Source organism: Loxodonta africana, chromosome 23 (genome assembly GCF_030014295.1).
Source record: "Loxodonta africana isolate mLoxAfr1 chromosome 23, mLoxAfr1.hap2, whole genome shotgun sequence".
Lineage (NCBI taxonomy): Eukaryota > Metazoa > Chordata > Mammalia > Proboscidea > Elephantidae > Loxodonta > Loxodonta africana.
In genome coordinates this window covers 18,544,106-18,564,915 of record NC_087364.1, presented here as the reverse complement: position 1 = coordinate 18,564,915, position 20,810 = coordinate 18,544,106, and the positions used below count along the sequence as shown (strand labels likewise).

The 20,810-nt window shown below is 44.4% G+C and overlaps 1 protein-coding gene across 1 annotated transcript in view; it reads left to right on the top strand.

Moving 5' to 3' along the window:
• The window catches only part of MTUS2 (microtubule associated scaffold protein 2), a 711,801-nt gene that overhangs the window by 23,992 nt on the left and 666,999 nt on the right, over nt 1-20,810 (top strand). Inside the window, exon 3 of the mRNA XM_003413957.4 lies at nt 1,488-1,565. The gene's annotated coding sequence lies outside the window, so the exon portion shown is untranslated. The remainder of the gene's footprint in view (nt 1-1,487; nt 1,566-20,810) is intronic.

Here is a 20,810-nt window from a genome sequence, read left to right as displayed (position 1 = left end):
AGCGCGTGGTGGATTCGAACTGCCTTAGGGACACGGAAATGTGTCTAAAAGGCAGCAGTAGCAGCAGCCGTGGGGCACGTACTGATATGTTGAGAGCCAGCTCAGAAGGCACTGCACACCATCTCATGGACGCCATCTTTGCTGGTCTGCTTTGAGAAGGTGGGTACTTGACTCTTCCGGAGTTCCTGGGTATTGCAGATGGGTAAGCGCTCGGCTGCTAACTGAAAGGTCGGAGATTTGAGTCTACCCAGATCTGCTTTGGAAAAACAAAAACAAAAAACAGTCGTTAAAAAACTTATGGAGAAACCTTAAATCAAAAATATTCCCTGTGGTCTTCTTAAAACCAAACAATAGTTTAGCTTAACTAGTGAAGAATGTCTGCCTCGAGCATTATGCACGTTGAACTATCTATATGGGAGCAAATTGACAACAGTGACTCGAAAGGTTAGACAGGAACCTTTAGGGGCAGTGAGCTTATATTAATGGGGGAGGAGCAACTCAAGAAAAGGAGCGTGAGAATGGTTGCACAACTTGAAGAATGTTATCAGCGTCACTGAATGGTACATGTAGAAACTGTTGAATTGGTGAATGCTCTGCTGTGTATATTCTTGACAACAACAACAAAAATAAAATAAATTATAAAAAATAAAACAAACCCTATGGAGCACGGTTTTACTGTGACACACCTTGGTTGCCATGAATCAGAATAGATTTGACGGCAACTGTTTGTTTTTACTCCAAATTTCTCCTGATGTTTTCATATGTGAACCCTTTGCTCCAGCCGGACTCCCACCCCTTATTCCCTACATGTGCCTGGTGCCGTCTCTACCTGTTCACCCGATGCTTTTCTGTCTGGAAAGCCATTTTCTCCTCTCTATTTTTCAGTTTTCTTTCACAAGATCTAGCTCAAGTTGTAGGTCCTTTGTGAAACCCTTCCTAAGTTTTTCGGCATCGAAATCTTTAACGGTTTGAGTTGTTCCCCCCATCCAAATTTAGGAAGCAACTTCCAGTTATGTTTTATCACCAGGGCTTGAAAGGGCCAGCCTTCAGCACAGAGGTAGATTAGCCAATAAGCAAGGTATGCACAGGTTTACAGTAAGCAGGGTACACACAGGCTTTGATATGGTGAAAAATAGGTGAAATTGTGTACTGTAGATTAGTAAGGAAGCACAAGTAAGCCCATGCACACCTTGCTTATTGGGTCGTCTGTCCCTGCTTCAGCACCTTACATTCTGGGATGTGAGCCAGTGGTACGAAGGAGTAGAGATAAGGAAAGCCTCAGAAAGATTCCGCTCTGTGGAAACATCAGTGTTTCTAAACAATTAACTCAGAATAAATTCATCTTATGGTCCTGAAAGGAGCCCTGCTAATCGAAAGGTTGGCAGTTCAGGCCCACCCAGAGGCTCCACAGCAGAAAGACCTGGCAACCTGCTTCTGTAAAGATTGCAGTCTGGAAACCTACAGTGCAGCTCTTCTCTTTCCTATAGGGTCACTGTGAGTTGGAATCGACTCGAAGGCGCCCACTAACAGCAACGTCATGGCCCTGAAGCAGTCAGTAAGAACAGGTGAGCTTGCCCTTTCTGTCTAGCACGGGCCGTTGACTGAACACCTGCCAGGCAGTGGGTTTTTGGCTAGGGTCTGTAGCATAGCATCCTGCCTGCTGGCTTAAGATCTGAGTGAAGGTTGGTTCTGACAGCACCGACCTGGACAAAGAGAGGATTGGAAGGAATGCTTATGTCTTGTCTGCAAACTCCAGACCTAGAGGCAGACAAAAACCTACATGTCACCTTAATGTTTTTATTGTTAGCTGCCATTGAGTTAGCACTGACTCATGGCGACCTTATATATAACAGAATGAAACGCTGTCTCATCGTGTGCTATCTTCATGATCATTGGTGTGCTCAAGTCCACTGCATCAACCACTGTGTGTTTTGAATGCCTTCCAACCTACGGGGCTTATCTTCCAGCACTATAGCAGACAGTATTCTGTTGTATCATCCATTGGGTTTTCATTGGTTGATTTTTGGAAGTTGATCACCAAACCTTTCTTCCTAGTCTGTGTTAGTCTGGAAGCTGCATTGAATCCTGTCCACCATGGGTGGCCCTGCTGGTATTTGAAATACTGGTGGTATAGCTTCCAGCATGACAGAAACACACAGACCAACACAGTATGACAAACTGACAGACTGGTGGTGGATCCTGATAACAACAACAATGAAAAAACCCAAACCCATTGCTATAGAGTTAATTTCAACTCATAGTGACCCTATAGGGCAGAGGAGAACTGCCCCATAGGGTTTCCTAGGCTGTAACCTTTACAGAAACAGACAGCCACGTCTTTCTCCCATGGAGCTGCTGGTGGGTTCTAAACACTGGCTTTTAGGTTAGTAACCGAGTGCTTAACCACTGTACCACCGGAAGTCCTTATCATAACATTGGACAAAGGTAAGTTTCCCCATGTAGGGGGCCCTATCCCAGTTTTTGGATGCAGGCGAAATAAAGGCAGGTCTTGTTTTCTCAGGGTCCAGGTACACCACAATAGGTGTGCGTGTCTCTTCCCTTGCTCTCGGCAAGCTTACTGCAAGCCCAGGTGGAGAGGCCAAGCTTTGCTAATTGGCTGGAGCCAGCACCATTTTTGCTCGACATTTGTGTTGGCCTTGCCACAGATCCTCTCCCAAGATCCAGCTGAGAACTTTGCAGTCATGTGTAGAATACCCAGTAACAGTGGGTTTTGATCAGCCCTATTTAGAAGATGAATATTTAAAAACATAAGTTGCCCGGAGGGTGCGCTTAACATTAAAGTGTTAAGCGGCAGAATGGGAGAAGGGCCTTGTGAAAATGAAGTTTAATTTTGCTGTGGAGAACTTTCATTCTTTGTGCAGCATTATGTCTTTAAACTGTCTTGGAGGCAGGTCTTTAGACAGCTGGTTCATTTTATAGTGATAGCTCAGATGGTTAGATTAAAATTCAAATCTCATGCTAGGTGTTAACATTTCATTATTATACCTGTCCTTATTACAATTACTTGTGTGAGTGTGTGTGTTTTTTTTTTTAATTCATATGAGACCATTAAGTAGAGAAAATTTACATTGATTTTTGTATTCGGAATACTTGGTTCCCTGTTTACCATGATTTCATTTATGTTTTAGGTGATAATGTCCCCCTTTTTGTGTACGGCAGAGTCTATTTCTCAGTTGCCAGAGAGGAGGGAGTATCACGGTTAATGCAAGTTAAAATATATTCAGAAAAGGATGGAAGCTGCTTCTTGCCTGAAGCTTGTTTGTCTTTGAGGGCTCTGAAGTGTCTCTGAGGGCTGTGTTCTATGCTGTGTTTTTTTCCTGTGTCTTAGTGTTGTTGTTAGGTGCTGATGGGCCCATTTCAACTCCTAGTGACCTCATGTGACAGAGTAGAACTGCCCTACAGGGTTTCCTAGGCTGTAATCTTTATGGGAGCAGATCACTGGGTCTTTCTCCTTTGGAGCTGCTGAGAAGTTCGAACCACCGACCTTTCAGTTAGCAGCCGAGCACTTAACTGTTGTGCCACCAGGGCTCCTTCGTGTCTTAGTAAAACCTTTACATAGTGTAGGAAGCACAGAAAGGTGAAGGAATTTACCTGGAGTGGGCCTATGAGAAATAAGAAGCCCATAATATTTGCAAAATTTAAATGCAGGGCTTGGCTCTGGCAGGGTGGTTTCTTTTTTGCACAGTGTATGAGAAATTGACAAAAGGACCCTGCTATGCCACATAGGCAGATTTCTAGGAAAGATGATACTTAAAACAACAAAAAAAGCACATTACCAATTTAAAAATCACTGAACCGGTGATTCTGAGAGTTGAAATTTTGTCTTTAAATGCCATTTTGTAAGCACACGCAGTTACTGTCGACAGCTGTGGAATTCGTCTAAAACCATCACAGTACTTGCTGCCTTAGTGTTGCCAGTCTACGGAGAAAGGAAGTCAGAGCACTGGTTTCAAAAGCAAACCATCGCATATCTGCGTCAAATGATTCAGTGAATATTTGTTGAGGGACTGTTATATGCTGCGTGATGCAAGCAGTTGTGTTTGCTAACTGAAAGGTTGGCAGATTGAACCCAGCAGCAGGTCTGCGGGAGAAAGACCCAGTGATCTGTTCCCATAAAGATACAGCCAAGAAAACCCTGTGGAGCTCAGTTCTACTCTGTCACATGGGGTTGCCCCAAGTTGGAACTGACTGTGTAGCAATGGGTATGATTTTTATTATATTTTGGGTACTATGCAAATGGGTACCAATCATCTGTCAGTGTGTCGTACTGTGGTGGTTTACATGTTGCTGTGACGCTGGAAGCTATGCCACCAATATTTCAAGTACCAGCAGGATCACTCATGGTGGACAGGTTTCAATGGAGCTTCCAGACTTAGACTAGGAAGAAATGCTTGGTAATCTACTTCCAAAAATCAGCCAATGAAAACCCAATGTATTACGCACAGAGTATTGTCTGATATCGTGCTGGAAGATGAGCCCACTAGGTTGGAAGCCACTCAAAATACACAATGGTCACAACAATAAACTCAAACACACCAATTGTGAAGATGGTGCAGGACTGGACAATGTTTCATTGTGTTGTGCACAGGGTTTTCATGAGTTGGAGCTGATTCAAGGACAAGTAACAACAACAACATACAGATGTTATGAATACAAACGTAAATATTATATAGTCCTTGCCCTCCAAGAACCTAGTCTACAAGGCCATATAGACAAGTCAACAAGCAGTTACAGTACAGGGTAGGAAGGGCTCTGACCAAGGTCCTGAAGCCCATACAATTCTCTAGGCCCTCCTTTAAAAAAAAATATACAAAAAACACAATACAGTACAGAACTGGTTGTTTATTTAGAAGGAGTTACTGCAGGTGAGCAGCCCTGAGGCATCAACTTCCTTAGCATCACATCACCCCTGCCCTCGAGGAGGTTTCTGAAGGCTGTAGGAATGCCTGAGAGGGACCTGGCACCCTGCTTCCTGGAGAAGGCAGCACTGTAGGTGTGTGCTGTTTCCACCCTGGCTCCTCTAGAGTGTATTCTCCACACAGCAGCCTGAATGAGCCGCATTCAGAAAAAAGTCCCTCTAGTTGCTTTCCATCACACTCAATACAACCCCAAATCATCCCCCTCCCTCCAGCTTCTCCTTGCTCCAGGTGTACCAGCTGTGACTTCCTGGCTGTTTTTTTGTATCAGACATCTTCCTGTCTCAGGTGTTTACGCTTTTTACACTTGCTGTTCCCTCTGCTAAGGAGCCCTGGTGGTGCAGTGGTTAAGTGCTTGGCTGCTAACCAAAGGTTGGTGGTTCCAGTGTACCTAGAGGCTCCACAGAAGGAAGACCTGGCGATCTGCTCCTGTAAAGATCACAGCCTAGGAAACCCTATGTGGCAGTTCTGCTCTGTCCTATAGGGTCAGTGTGAGTTGGGATCACCTTGACAGCAATGGGGTCGGTATTTGGTTCCTTCCCCATATAGCAGAGGAGCCCTGGTGACACAGTGGTTAAGCGCTTGGCTGCTAACCAAAAGGGCTCAGCAGTGCAAACCCACCAGCCGCTTTGCAGGAGAAAGATGTGGCACTCTGCTTCTGTAAAGATTTACAGCCTTGGAAACCCTGTAGGGCAGTTCTACTCCGTCCTATAGCGTCATTATGAGTGGGAATCAACTCGACGGCAATGGGTTTTTTGGTTTTTATAGCACATGGCTGCAAATGTTGCCTTGCTCGGCTGTGCCATCCGCAGTGCCTCTGCATTCTCTTCCCTCTTTACTGTAACTTCTTGTCTTCGGAGCATTATCACTGCGTTGTGTACTCATTTGTTTGTTCGTCTCCCCAACTGGGATGTAAGCTCTGGCAGGATGTTTTGTTCTCTGCTGGACCCACCACCTAGAATGGGAGCTGGCATACAGGAGACACAGAGAACGAGGGTAGTAGAGAGAGTCACGGTGTGGGAACAGTAGTCAGGCAGTTGGTCTGCAATGGCTTGTAGAAAGAAAAGTTAATGGTCTTCAATAGCTTTCTCTCTCTATAGATACATATTTAATAATACTTTATAGTGTTTTTGGTCAAAGTTTACACAGCAAGTTAGGTTCCCATTTTTGTGTTCAGTAACATTAGTTACATTTATCACAATGTGTCAACATTCTCCTTAATTGTACTCTGGTTGTTCCATTTCCGTTATCTAGTTTCCCTGGACTTTTTATTAATTTGGGTTCTGTTCCATGTTTTTCTCCCTTTCTATCAGGGTCCATCTATTGTGGATCAGAATGGTTGGTGGTGGTAGCCGTGCACCATTTAGTACTTCTGGTAAAACCTAAAACCCACTGCTATTGAGTCAATTCTGACTCATAGCAACCCAATAGAGTAGAACTGTCCCATAGGGTTTCCGAGGCTGTAAGCAGATTGCCACATCTTTCTCTTGTGGAGTAGCTGGTAGGTTCGAACCTCTGACCTTTTGGTTAGCAGTTGAGCACTGTAATTACTGTGCCTCTTCTGGTAAGGGATCTACATATTTTTAAAGGCTAAAAATAGAAATAACTGTGTCTGAGCAACACTATTTTACAGAATTTCTAAATTCTTTTGGAAAAATGCCCCTGCCAGATTCCTATGGAAAAATAGCTTCAGATTACTCGGAAGAGATAGGTCTGCTATTGTGCTATAATTCATACCTATTTGAAATATTCTGTTTAGTTTCAAATGCTTTCATTTTGAATCTGCCTGAAAGATTTTAAACTAAAGCAGAAGTGAGAAAGGAAGGGGAAGTTCAGTGTCTGTATTTCAGGTGTGGTTTGAAAATCCCATATAAAATATTTTCGTCCATGAGTTATGTATTTGTTAAACTTTTTGGAAAATGCATTTGATCATGAGATCAGCAGCATGTTGGCAAGTGAAAGTGTATGTCTTGTTCTTCACTTTCTCGCGGGATGCACACGGCCTCTTGCCCAGGAGGGCAGTTTCCAAAGTGGGGTGTGTCCACCCCGGGGAGTTTTAAAGGGGAGGCTCACAGAATTCCTTTGGGGGTGGGGCGTGGAGGATGGGAGGGAAACTGAGCATCATTAGATTTGCCATACGGAATGACACGGAGAGCCTCACCTGTCACCGGTAACATTCTGAGCTGAAGCGTCCTGGGGAGTGGTGGGGGAATTCATCATGGGGCGGGGCAGAGACCCCTCCATGCCCTCGTCCCTTTTGCAGCTTACCTGTGGGAGGTTAAGTAGATTTACAAGTTACATTCTCCAGCTTTAACTGAATTAGCCTTCACAAATATGGGTAAGTGTCTTCAAAAACAGAAAGCGACTGTCATCCTAACAAATGAAAGTGTAGATGAATATCAAGAAAATGGCAGAATTGATATTGCTTCTACTCCGTGTGTGAGAACTTCCTTAGACAAGTAAAAAACTCTGATAAACTAATCAGGTCGAACAAGACCTTGGCCCCAAATTCCTGGCCATTATTATAACAAAGTTTGTTGTTGTTGTTGGGTGTCGCTGAGCTGATTCTGACCCATAGCTATCCTCTATGACAGAGTAGAACTGCGCCGTAGGGTTCTCTTGGTTATAATCTTTACGGGAGCAGATTGCCATGTCTTTTCTCCCAAGGAACTGCTAGGTGGGTTCGAACCACCATCCTTTCAGTCAGCAGCTGAGCAATTAACTGTTGTGCTGCCAAAGCTCATAACAATGTGTATGGTCCTAGTTGGATAAAAACAAAAAAACCCAGTGCTGTATGGTTGGATAGTATGTCTTATTATAACTACTGATCATAATACGTGTAGATAATATAAATAAGCAGATGTACCAGTTTTGGGGAATGCCTACTCAAAAGTTTTTTTACCTTTGGGGATCAGAGCGTTTAGTGCCCACTGCTTTACCAGCTGCTTTTGAGTTGAATCCAACTCATAGTGACCTTGTGTGTGTCAGACTAGAACTGTGCTCTGTAGGGTTTTCAGTGACTGATTGTTTGAAAGTAGATTGCCAGGCCTTTCTTCCAAGGCACATGTGGGTGGACTCAAACCTTCTGCCTTTCAGTTAACAGCTGAGTACCTTAGGCTTTTGCACCCAGGGACATTACCCACTGCTCTGGGGCCTTGCTATTCAAAGTGTGGTTCCCAAACCTTGGCATCGCCTGGAATTGCTCCTTTTAGAAATGCAGAGTCTCGGGCCCCACCGAACCAGAATCTGCATTTCAGCAAGATTCCCAGGTGACTTGTGTGTACATTACAGTTTGGGAAATGCTGCTTAGGGGCATATTTCATAACTTGCTACTTCTTTGCATCAGAAATTGGGGAGGCATTCATTCCCCCACGCAAGGAATTGTGGAATCAGACAGGCCTGTTGTTTAATTTTTATTTAAATTAAGGTAAAATTCACGTAACACAAAATTCACCATTTTAAAGTGTACAGTTCAGTGACATTTAGTACATCCTCTGTGTTGTGCAGTCACCACCTCTAAGTACTTCTAAAACATTCATCACCCTAAAAAGAAACAGTTGAGTGCTCAGCTGCTAACTGAATGGTTGGCAGTTTGAACCCCAGTGGCTCCACAGGACAAAGTCCTGACTGTGTGCTCATGTAAAGATTACAGCCTAGAAAACCCTATAGGGCAGTTCTGCTCTGTACATGGGGTCACTTTGCGTTGGAATTGACTCGGCAGCAACTAAGCTAAAGGTTGGTGGTTTAAACTCACCCCGCAGTGCCATGGAAGAAAGGCCTGGTGATCTGCTTCCTAAACGATTACAGCCACGAAAACCCTAAGGGGCAACTCTGCTCTGATACACACTGAGTTGTCACCAATCAGAGTCAATTCAACAGAAATTTTTTTACCCATTTGCTAATCAGTCAGGCCTGGTTTGGAATCACAGCTCTTCCACTTGCGAACTTGACCTTGGACATCTTATTGAACCTCTTTGACCCTGTTTGCACATCTGTAATATAGGCATAAGGACGCCTGTCTCCTAGGGTGTTTGTAAGGATTATATGTATGTCAGTCACAGTGGGAGGACATCAGTAAATGTCCCTGTAATCCCCTTCTGCCCTTCTGCCTCATTAGTCTGGGAACGCATTGACAGTGGGCAGCTTTTCCTTATCTTTGTATTTCTCGGTACAGAGGTCTTTAAACTTGTTGTTCATCTACATCTTAAACTGGAAGGTTGATGATTCGAACGCACTCAGCAACTCCACGAGAGAAAGGCTGGGTGATCTGCTCCCATAAAGATTACAGCCAAGAAAACCCGATAGGGCGGTTCTACTCTGCCACACGGGGTTGCTATGAGTTGCAGGTCGACTTGATGGCACCTAACAACACCACCACCTAAGAAGAATTTAGAGAAACTGTGTATTCACACATTTTTAAAAGTGAACCGTCAGAAAGTTTCATCATGAGTTTAAGCAGTTGCAAGGTCATCTCTAGGTTACTATAAATATTGACATCACTCTGTTCTAGCTAGCTGATGGAATCTAAATACTAGCGTGGTACATTGTTGAGGGGGTTGGCTGGTGGGAGAAGGGGAGAAGCAGAGACGGTCTTCCCTCCCTCTGACTTGCTCCCCTCTGTCTGCATTTGGTGGTGCCTCAGCAGCAGCTGGGCCCCCTTGTGGCTCTGGCTGCCTCCTGGTGATGGTGGTCCCTGGGGTCTGGTAAACCGTCTCCTCCCGCTGTTCCTCCAGCTAGGGGTGTTGATGGCATCCAGCTACTGCTCATCTCTGTAGCCTCACGGTTCTCAGTTGGTGTCTCACCCCATCCTTCATCCTCGTAGTCAGTTTCCTGCATTAATACCCCCTGTGGTAAATATGTAAAGTCTTTTCTGTTTTCCTGGTTAGATTCTGACTGACATACCAGTCTTTATGGATAAGCCAATATTTGGAATTACTCGACTATCGTGGGAAGGTATTTTGTGTGTGTGTGTGTGTGTGTGTGTGCATAGTAAAATACGGAGCCCTGTTGGTGTGGTGGTTAAATGTTCAGCTGCTAACCAAAAGGTGGGCAGTTCGAATCTACCAGGCGCTGGTTGCAGACCCTCTGGGGCAATTCTTCTCTGTCCTGTAAGGTCGCTATGAGTTGGAATGAACTCAACAGCAATGGGTTTGGTGGTAAAATATACAAAACATTTGCCATTTTAACCAGTTTTATGTACACAGTTCAATGTCATTAATCACATTCACCGTGTTGTATAAGCATTCGTTTCCAAAAGTGTTTTTGTATCGCCCTAAACAGAAACTCAGTGCCCCTTAGGCAGCACCTCCCCACTTCCACCTCCCCCAGCCCCTGGTGCTCACGGGTAAACTTTTGTCTCTGTGCATTGGCTTATTCTAAGTGGGTCGCGTGGTAAGTGAGGTCTTTGATACCTGGAGCTGCTGTAACAGAAATTCCACAAGTGGGTGTCTTTAATGAACAGAAATTGATTTCCTCACAGTTTAGGAGGCTAGAAATCCGAATTCAGTGTGCTGACTCCAGGGAAAGGCTCTGTGTCTCTTGACTCTGGGGGAAGGTCCTTGTCTCTTCTCAGCTTCTGTTCCTCCGTTCCTTAGTGATGGCATCCGTCTTCCCCATCTCTGCTTACTTGGTTGCTTGCTTAGTCTCCTCATTTATGTCTCAAAAGAGACTGATTTAAGACACACACTACCCTGGTGCTACCTCATCGACATAACAAAACCCATCCCCAGATGGGATTATAACCATAGGTATGGCAGTCCGGATTTACAACACATATTTTTGAGGACACAATTCAGTCCATAACAGGGGGTCATACAGTATTTGTCTCTTTGTGTCTGACTTATTTCGCTCAGTGTAATGTTTTCAAGGTTCATGCATGTCGTAGCATGTATCAGGCCTTCATTTCTTTTTACGGGTGAATAATACTGCATTGTGTGTGTAGACTACATTTTGTTGACCCATTCGTCTGCTGATGGACATTTAGGTTGCTTCCGCCTTTTGGCTGTTGTGAATTGTGCTGCAGTGAACATTGGTGTAGATGTCTCTGTTTGTGGTCCTGTTTTCAAGTCTCTTGGATATATACCTAAGAATGGAATTGCTAGATCACGGAGTGATTCTGTGTTTCACTTTTTGAGAAATCGCCAAACTGTTTTCCATGGCAGTGCACCATTTCATATTCCCACCAGCAGTGCACGAGAATTCTGATTTCTCCACATCGTCACCAACATTGATTTTTTTCTTTTCTGGTAATAGCCATTGTAGTGGCGGTGAAGTGGTATCCCATTGTGGTTTTGATTTGCATTCCCGTCGGCTCTCGTTATCTCTGCTCTAGCTGTTTCACTCCCATTAATTTAGACTCATTGCCCCCTAAACTTCCCATCCATACTTAGAGTTACTGTTGTCGATCTGGGTTCCATACAGATAATTCTTCAAGAGACTCCAGCACTCAAGGGTGACAGTCTTTACTTTTTGAGCTAAACCGTTTTTCAGTTTGAAGATGACTTCTGGGGATAGCTTCAGTTCAAGGCCTGAAGAGTATCCCAGGCAGTAGTCTTCAGGGGGTTCCTCCAGCCTCAATGGATCCAGCAAGTCTGGATTCTTTAAGAATTCCACATCTTTCTCCCCTTCCATCAGGATCCATCCATTGTATCTCCATTTGCAATGTTTGGCAGTGGTAGCTGGACACCATCTAGTTCCTCTGGTCCCATGTTAGAGGAGGCAGTGATTCGTGGAGGCAAAATAGTCCTGAGGTCCTAAACTGGAAGGTTTATGCCCTGAAACAGTACATTACAGGGAGATTCAGGATGTGCAAGAGCTTTGCCTTTGTTTAAAAAATGCAAGAAGGATGGTTGTGAGGAGGAGGAAAGATGTTCCCAGGCAGCACAGTTTTGGGAAAAAGTACAAATAAAGGATTAGGATCCATAAAGAGACTACCTTCAACTGAGAACTCCCTGAAAAGTGTCTGTGGACCGCCCGTTGGAAGATTGCTACCTTGGAAAGCCACGTGGCTTATAGCTGGGAAACTAGATGTTGTTTGAGCAAGCGGATGACTGATTATATACCAAGGCCCCAGCTTACCCAGGAAATCTGTACAGGTGTGCAGTCTGAATGCAGGCCAGCTACTTGGAATACGTGCTCAGGCAGACACATCCTGAGGCTGCAGTTCATGGCTACCTGTACTGGGCATCTGCGAGGGCCTGGGCACTTGGCTGAGTAGACAGAGTCACCAGAGGGACAGGCAGAATCTCTGAAGCCCAAGCCATGACGGGCCAACAGCTGGAACCAGGGCTGCTGGGCTGCGGTTCTTGGTTTGCCAGCAGCAGCGGCGGGCGGTGCTGATGTTTGCAGTTGTGGGAATGTGGCACTTTGCTTTGGAACTCTGCCACTTACTGGGGAAATCTCTTTGACAAATTTGTTTACAGAATATCAGATTGTGCATTTATTGGTTAGCCAGCTACACTGAAAATAGCCTAAGGAGGATTTTAAAAAGAGGGTCTATCTCCCATTGCTGGTAAAACGGAGTCCTTCCAAAAAAAGAGTAGCATTTAGCATGTTTGCTTGCTTTTTGCTGTGGTGTTTTGAAGTTACAATTATATCTCGAGCATTAACCCATATTAAAATTGAATTATAGGGATGGATCTTAAAAGAGCTAAAAAAAAAAAAGTGACACTAATGTAGAGAGAGAGTATGTATTTGTGGAGTGTTAACTGTGCCAGGAAGGGCCTGGTTGGCGCAGATGGTTTGCTGTCAACTACTAACGTAAAGGTTGGCGGTTCAAACCCACCCAGCAGTGCTGTGGGAGAAAGGCCTGGCAATCTGGTTCCATAAAGATTACAGCCAAGAAAATCCTATGGAGCTCAGTTTTACTCTGTAACACATGGGTTTGCCATGAGTCAGATTTGGTTTGGCTTTTGAACTGCACCAAGTGCTGATAGGCTTTAACTCAGTTATTTCTCACCTTGTGAAGTAAAACATTATGTCATGGATTGAATTATGTCCCCCCCCACCCCAAAATGTGTGTATCAATTTGGCTGGGCCGTGATTCCCGGTATTGTGTGATTTTCATGTGTGTTGTAAATCCTGCCACTGATGCCAATGAGGGCGGGTGGGCAGCAGTTGTGTTATTGAGGCAGGACTCAACCTACAAGATTGGATTGTGTCTTGAGGCAATCTCATGAGATAAAAAAGAAAGAAGTGAGCAGAGAGACGGGGGACCTCATGCTACCAAGAAAGAAGCGCTGGGAGCAGGGTGCATCCCTTTAGACTTGGAGTTCCTGCACAGAGAAGCTCCTAGTCCAGGGGAAGGTTAACCAGAACGACATTCCTCCAGAGCTGACAGAGAGAGAAAGCCTTCCCCTGGAGCTGACACCATGAATTTGGACTTTTAGCCTACTGTAATGTGAGAAAATAAACTTCTCTTTGTGAAAGCCATCTACCTGTGGTATTTCTGTTACAGCAGCACTAGATAACTAAGACACGTTGTTTACATTTTACTGAGGGTGAAACTAAGACCTGAATAAAGTAGCTTGCCCAGAGCCACATAGCTTGTCAGAGGCAAAAATGAAATTGGCTCAGACATTTTGGCTCAAAAACATTTCAACCTCTTAATTCCTAAATCAAAGCGTCTTAGCAGTTGAACACATGAGCCACTGGTACTTTAAGGAGGAGCTGACATTTCCTGAGGGGACTGGTCACCTGTCTGCCTGGCTTACCTAGGAGGGAGGACTTTGGTGTGGATTACATTGAGGCTGTGTTAAGTTTGATATATAGTACCAATTAATACTGTTTCAAAGAGCTGCCCTGGTATAGAATTGGTGGTTTCCTATCAATTCTCAGCTGGAATGTCGCCCCAGCTGAGAAACTGAATCAAGATGGTAGCTCTGGGAGACAAAGGAAAGCCTGACCTTTCAACTGAAGATCCTTCTCATTAAAAATCCAAAAGATTAAAGTCATACAGCCCACGAGCTTTCTGGAGGGATTAGAGATCGAATATAAAATTTTAGGAAGAAGCCAAATGGGATATGGAGGAGAGGCCAAGGTCAAAACAAATTGGCTCTTGAAAGAAAAGGTAAGATGGTAGACATGGAGGAGGGGGGAACCCAGAGAGCAAGGGGGTTTTAAAGTAGTGTCAAGAAGTAGTAAGAACCAGGGAGCAGGCTTTCTTCTGCGGAAAGAGGGAAATGGAAAATTAATGGTTTTGAAAAGTGTAACTACGGAACTGCCCTTTTCAAGTTTTTTAATAAATGAAGAAGGGAATGAAAATATATGCAGAAGCAGTGAAGGGCTTGTTAATGGAGCTTTGATGATCAGTATGTAAGAAAAATACTTAGGGAATAAGAGAAAATAAGTCAAGGTCAAGGGAGATGCCTAGTTAAGTTCAAGTTTGCTCCAGTGTTGTGTTACAGAATCTAACATTACGGCATCACTTTGGTATTTCCAGTATTATTGGTTATTGTCATCCATCTATCCACCCACGCACTTACCTATCCATCTATCCAACCATCCCTCCATCCGTGTATCCAACCATTCATCCATCCATCCATCTACCCACCGTTCTATCTGTGCAATCATCCACCCATTCATGCATCCAATCATGTATCTAAACCAACCAGCCAACCAGCCATCCAGCCATCCATTCATCCATATGTCCACCTATACACCCGCTCATCCATCCGTCCATCCATGTAGTGACCATCCACCCACCCACCCATCCATCCATCCATCCATCCATGTATCTAACCAATCTCCATCCATCCATCTTCCATCCATCCATCTTCCATCCATCCATCCATCCATCCATCCATCCACCCACCCACCCATCCACCCATCCAGCCCCCACCCCCCCACCCCCCATCCACGCACCCACCCACCCATCCATCCATCCATCCATCCAGTCCACCCACCCATCCATCCAGTTCACCCACCCATCCAGTTCACCCATCCACCCATCTATTCATTCCGCAAATATTTTTGAGCCCCTGCTATGTGCCAGGCTGTGTGCTTTGTGCTAAGGACACAGTGATGGACAAAGCCACACGTGGCAGCGGCTGTGATGGGTCTTATTAAAAACATATATAACTACAGTGATGGTAAGTGCTATGAAGAAGAGCTTTGTGGTGCCCTGAATATGTAATAGAGGGATCTGGTTTAACCTGATCACAGAACGAGATGGAAAAAGGCAACGAGTAAGGATGAACTGTTTCCCTGAAAGGCCGAGTCCTTATTTGTTTGAGAATTACAGGGTGTGTAGATCTTCCCTAAGATTGGGGTTCTTCTGCTGGGAAGATTTTTGAATGAAAATATCCAGGGATGGAAAGCCATTTCTGCTTTGTGGCATTTTTTTTTTTTTCAGTTTATATCAGATCAGGTATTATACTGTGGATGCAGCTCAGAAGTTAAACCCATGGCTCGATGCAGGAGAATTGAACTGCAAATTTGTCTTTTTCACTGACCTGTTGTATAGAATGATATTAAGATCAGCAAATTACATGCTGCAACATTGTATGAGTACATATTAAAGATAACGTACAAAAAAAAGACGCAAGTGAGGTTCATTGTAACGTGAATGCATCATGAGTTGGAGACTATCGGTGTGTGTGTATATCCATATATCTGTATTTATGTGTCTCTATCTCTGTATCTAAAAACCAAAAACTCCTTGCTGTCAAGTCAATTTTGACTCATCAAGACACTATAGGACAGAGTAGAACTGTCTCCTTGGGTTTCCAAGGAGCTACTGGTAGATTTAAACTACTGACCTTTTGATTTGCAGCCATAGCTCTTAACCACTACACCACTGGGGCTCCTATCTATCTCTGTCTCTATCTCTATTTGTATCTCTATCTATATATAACACATGTGGCCACTACTTATCTCCCCCCCACCTTGAACTTAACATCCAGAGAGGGAAACAGATGTTTTCAAATATAATGCATTAATTTCTCCTGAGGCATGAACAAAGGGCATCAGAATATGAGGGAGAAACCCCTAACTCCGAACATGTGTGTGGGGTGGTGTGGGGAGGAGGTTGGGGGAAGGGTGGCTTCCTGGGGCAACATAAATGTTGAATGTGAAAGATTGAGCTAGAGAAGGTGAGGATGAGGGACAGGTACACACAGAAGGTGAACTTTGCTAGATGAGGAAGAGGGAAAGCTAGAGGTGAAGCCAGATCTTCCAATTTCATGGCCAGTGCCCTTCCCTGAGCTGAGTGTGTGGAGGAGGTGTCAGTGAGGACATGTAAAGTACATGTGATTTTTTTAAAGGTGTCTTTTATTGAGACCTTATCAGACCCAGGAGCAGAGCTAAACCCACTGCATTACATTTCCTCTTTACAATGTGAAGAAGAAAGGAAGGAAGGGAGGGAGGGAGGGAGGGAGGGAGGGAGGAAAAAAGGTGCATGGATGGATGGATAATTGGATAGATGGATGGGCAGTTGGATGATAAATGGATGAATGGCTAGTTGAATGCGTGGATGAATAGATAGTTGGATAGATGGATGGGTAGGTGGATGCATGGATGGATGGATGCATGGATGCATGGATGGTTGGATAGAAGAGGATTTTGGTCATATGCTCCATTAGACAGAAGGTACAGCTGAGGCCCAGTGGGGTTTGAACCCATGGTGAACTTCAAACCCTGTGTTGGTCTGATCCAGTGGTCAGCTTGCAAGAGTTGGGTGGGGAGTGGTGAGAACTATGATGGGTCTGTGGTGTTGCCCTGGGTTGGACTTCTGAAGATGTCTCCACGGTTGCCAGGCATGACTGGATCCTTCAGATACATAATGAACGTAGAGGATTTTGTGGACTAGCTTGGGGACCTCATCCATTCAGTATAAACATTTCTATGGAAAAAATGTGTGTTTTGAGTGAGCCAACTTGTAAAGGAGTCTTTTAGTTTGTTGTTGATTTTGTTTTTGGTTTGTGACTTTGGAGAGACTCCATCTGTTATAGAGTAGAACTGCCCCATAGGGTTTTCTTGGCTGTAATCTTTATAGGAGCAGATCGCCAGGCCTGTTTCTTGTGCAGTGCCATAGGGTGGGTTTGAACCGACAACGTTTTGGTTACCAGCCAAGTGCAAACCATTCGTGCCACCCAGTGACCTTCAAAGGAGTCTTTTGGAACACCACCTATTTGCAAGGTGGGCCTGTCTGGGTGTTACTTTACTTTCTGGTACTCAGAGGTCAATAGGCATATGCTAGTTTTTTTGGCCGTGTGTATTTGACAGTTTTATAAGTTGTAATAATTAAGGTGCAACAGTTTTATAAGTTGTAATAATTAAGGCGCTTACGAGTTAGCAGAAGTCAATGTAATGTGGAGTAGATGTATCTACAATTAAATTTAACTACTCAGGTAAAGTGAGGGCAGCGGTGGCTCAGCGGTAGAACTCTCGCCTTCCAGGCAGGAGACCTGATTTCAGTTCCTAGTCAGGGCACCTCATGCACGGCCACCACCCCCTGCCAGTGGAGGCTTGCGTGTTGCTATGATGCTGAATGGATTTCAGTGGTGCTTCCAGACTAAGATGAACTAGGAAGAAAGGCCTGGCGATCTACTTCTGAAGGTTAGCCATTGTGAAAACCCTGCAGGTCACAATAGTCCGATCCACAGCCGATCATGGGGATGGCCCAGGACTGGGCAGCACTTTGTTCTATTGTGCATAGGATTGTCATGAGTTGGGGCCTGACTTAAGGGCAGCTAACAATACCACCGCTTAGGTAAAACTTTATTTTCACAAAATATACTAGACTTAAAATGGCATGAGGTAAATTATCACGTAACTGATTTTAAAAGGGCTATGTTTATTGAAAGGAGCCCTGGTGGCACAGTGACGAAGTGCTCGGCTGCTAACCGAAAGGTTGGTGGTTTGAACCCACCAGCTGCTCTGTGGGAAAAAGATGTGGCAGTCCGCTTCCGTAAAGATTACAGCCTTGGAAACCCTAAGGGGGAAATTCTGCTCTGGCCTAGGGTCGCTATGATTCGGAATCGACTCGATGACAATGGGTAATGGGTGTTTATTGAAAGAACTTCAGTAAGAAACATCATACAATTGAGAAAAGATGTAGCCTGGAAAACGTGTAATGGTGCTGCCAGAAACTCATGGAATAAAAAGTAGATGAGAGTTGTCAGGATTCGAGGAAAACGGCCTGCCGAACAGACAGAGGTGCCGGAAGCCTTTATTGTAACATGTTTCCGCTGGAGCACAATCAGAGAGACAGACTGTTGGGTTTTTATTTCAGCATTAATCCTGCTCATCAATATACTTCGCTCTGCCTACTTTTGTTGCCAGACCTAATGTCCGAGGGGAGGCGGAGCTGGGGGAGGGATTTAAATTACATTTCCTTGTCATCAGTTAGACAAAGCAGTAAATATCTTTGACAAGATGGTTTAGAATTTGCTTAACTGCAACTTGCTGTGATGTTCTGCCGTCTGCAAGGAAAGCTTCCGTTTGGAGATATAATCAAAATAGTGTTTCTAGGCTTTTTTGGGGGGGGCTCTCCTCCCTTAAACAAATACTGTTGTTTCTCCTTTCTAGTTCGTTATTCTCATTTTCTGTGAAAACATGCAAACAACTTATTTATTAGAGAAGTGAGTCAGCATTCCAAGTAGTCACTCCTTTGCCAGCTTTCTGCAGGAATCAGGGAATTTGAGGTTCTTCTTCTAAGAGGATAATTCACAGCCAATGAAAACCTTGTGGATCAGAACAGACTACACCTACTCCTCACTTATCGATTATCCCGTTATCCGACATTTTGCGTCTACAACAGTAGTAAAAAATCTACTACCTGGCTATTTTGCACATTAACAATGTACATCTGGCAGTAATGAACACTGAGGTGTGAGGCAAAAGTAACGCTGGCTGTGATGGGTAAAGTTATGTATCAACTTGGCTGGGCCATGATTCTCAGTGGTTTGGCGGTTATGTGATGATGTAATTCGGCGGTTATGTAATGATACAGTGATGCTCCATTTTGTAATCTTTTGTGATCATCTTCTATTTTCGCACGACAACCTGGTCTTTGAAACCTAACCGTGTCGCTAAGTAAGGAGTGGTTGTATTGTCCAATGTAGTGCTGGAAGATGAGCCACCCAGGCTGGAAGACACTCAAAGTGCACTGTGGGTAGAGTGGACTTGAGCAGATCAACCATTGTGCAAATGGTGCAGGACCAGGCAATGTTTTGCTCTATTGTACATGGGGTCTTCATGAGTTGGAGTTGACTTGATGACAACTAACAACACCAACAAGATAGTGTCTGAACTGACCTGAGCAATGAACACTGAGGATTCACCCATCGTCACTTGAGCTGAGAGGCTAGAATGAGAGATTTGGAAAAGTAAGCCATGTCTTGACATTTTCTAACTCCCCGTGTTAAACCAGTGTAGAAACCCAGTGTAATTATAAGAGCATGGAGAATCTCATTGAAGGCGAAGCTAGTTTGCCCTCAGTTGTAAGGGTAAAGCAGTAGAGAACACCCTAGGAAATCATCAGCATTGTGCTGCCCATTTCAGCATAAAATGGGATGTGTGCCAGGCTTATCCCTTTAGCTCTCACCTGATGTTTGGAGTCTCACTGACTGCAGCCTCCTCTCTCACCCTCCCTTCTCAGCTGTCCCAGCGTGTGTTCTGGGTATCAGGGAAACTACGACAGGCTATTCTTGCGCTGGTTTAAGGGAGTTTACTAAATGCATGTGTGAAATGTCATTCTGTGCACACTCCTTGCAAACATTTGTCTTTACACATCAGGTAAGCTGTGACTGTGATTCAATGTGTGCGTCTCATTTGTCATGCTGACCCGCTGTAGCTCTCTGCTGGGCAGCTGTCTGTTGGCATGATAACAGAAATCCTCCTTGCCAATGGCAGGCAGATGCTCCCTTACTAGTTCCCTCAGCAACAGATGTTGTTCTTGTCAGGCAATCAGTCTATTAGGAAACTTTACCAGTCTCGAGTGAGCCAGCAGATAAGGAGAGTTGAACCTCTGTGGACTGGGGGGGCAGGCCCGAGCGAGGGCAGTACTTTTTGCTGGGAAAGAATCTCTGTTGGGCCCTGTCATGGTTCATGTTATGTGTCAACCTGGCAAGGCTGTGATTCTCAGTGGTTCAGCAGATACTATGTAATCACCTTCCATTTTGTGATCTGATGTGAGCAGCCAGTCAGTTGAAAGGGGAGTTTTTTGGGGGTAGCCTGCCTCCTGGATATAAATGGGTGTTCTGGCAAAACTCGCTCTTTTTCTTAAGCCTGCACTCTTCTCTTCACCTGACCTCTGGTTCTTGAGACATAAGCCGGCAGAAGTCTACGGCCTGCCACCTGACCTGCAGATTCTGGGTTCGCCAACCCCACAACCCCATGAGCCAGCAGAGGTCTCCAGCCTGCTGCCTGATCCATGGATTTGGGACTTGCCAGCCCCTGTCACTGTGTGAACTGTTTCTTCACAACTGTGTGAGCCATTTCCTTGAAGTAAATTTCTCTTTACTGTAATTTTCTGATTCAGAGCGACCCTATAGGACAGAGTAGAACTGCCCATAGGGTTTCCTGGATTGTAATCTTCACGGAAGCAGATTGCCAGATCTTTCTCCCATGAAGCAACTGGTGGGTTCAAACTGATGACCTTTCAGTTAGCAGCTGAACACTTAAGCACTGTGCCACCAGCGTTCCTTATAGCAATTCCTAATTAGAATGATGATTTTATGGGTGTTTGTTCTTTTTTTTTTTCTATTTCCCAAATTTGCTTAAATTGTGGTGTTTTATAATTTCAAAAGTTATATATTTAAATAATTACCATTAGTCTACTAAGGTAGATCAAAAAGAAGAAATTACTGAATGTGAAAACATGTAAAAGTTGTTCACATGCTCTCTAGTCTAGTCTTCTGTTCCCTAAACATC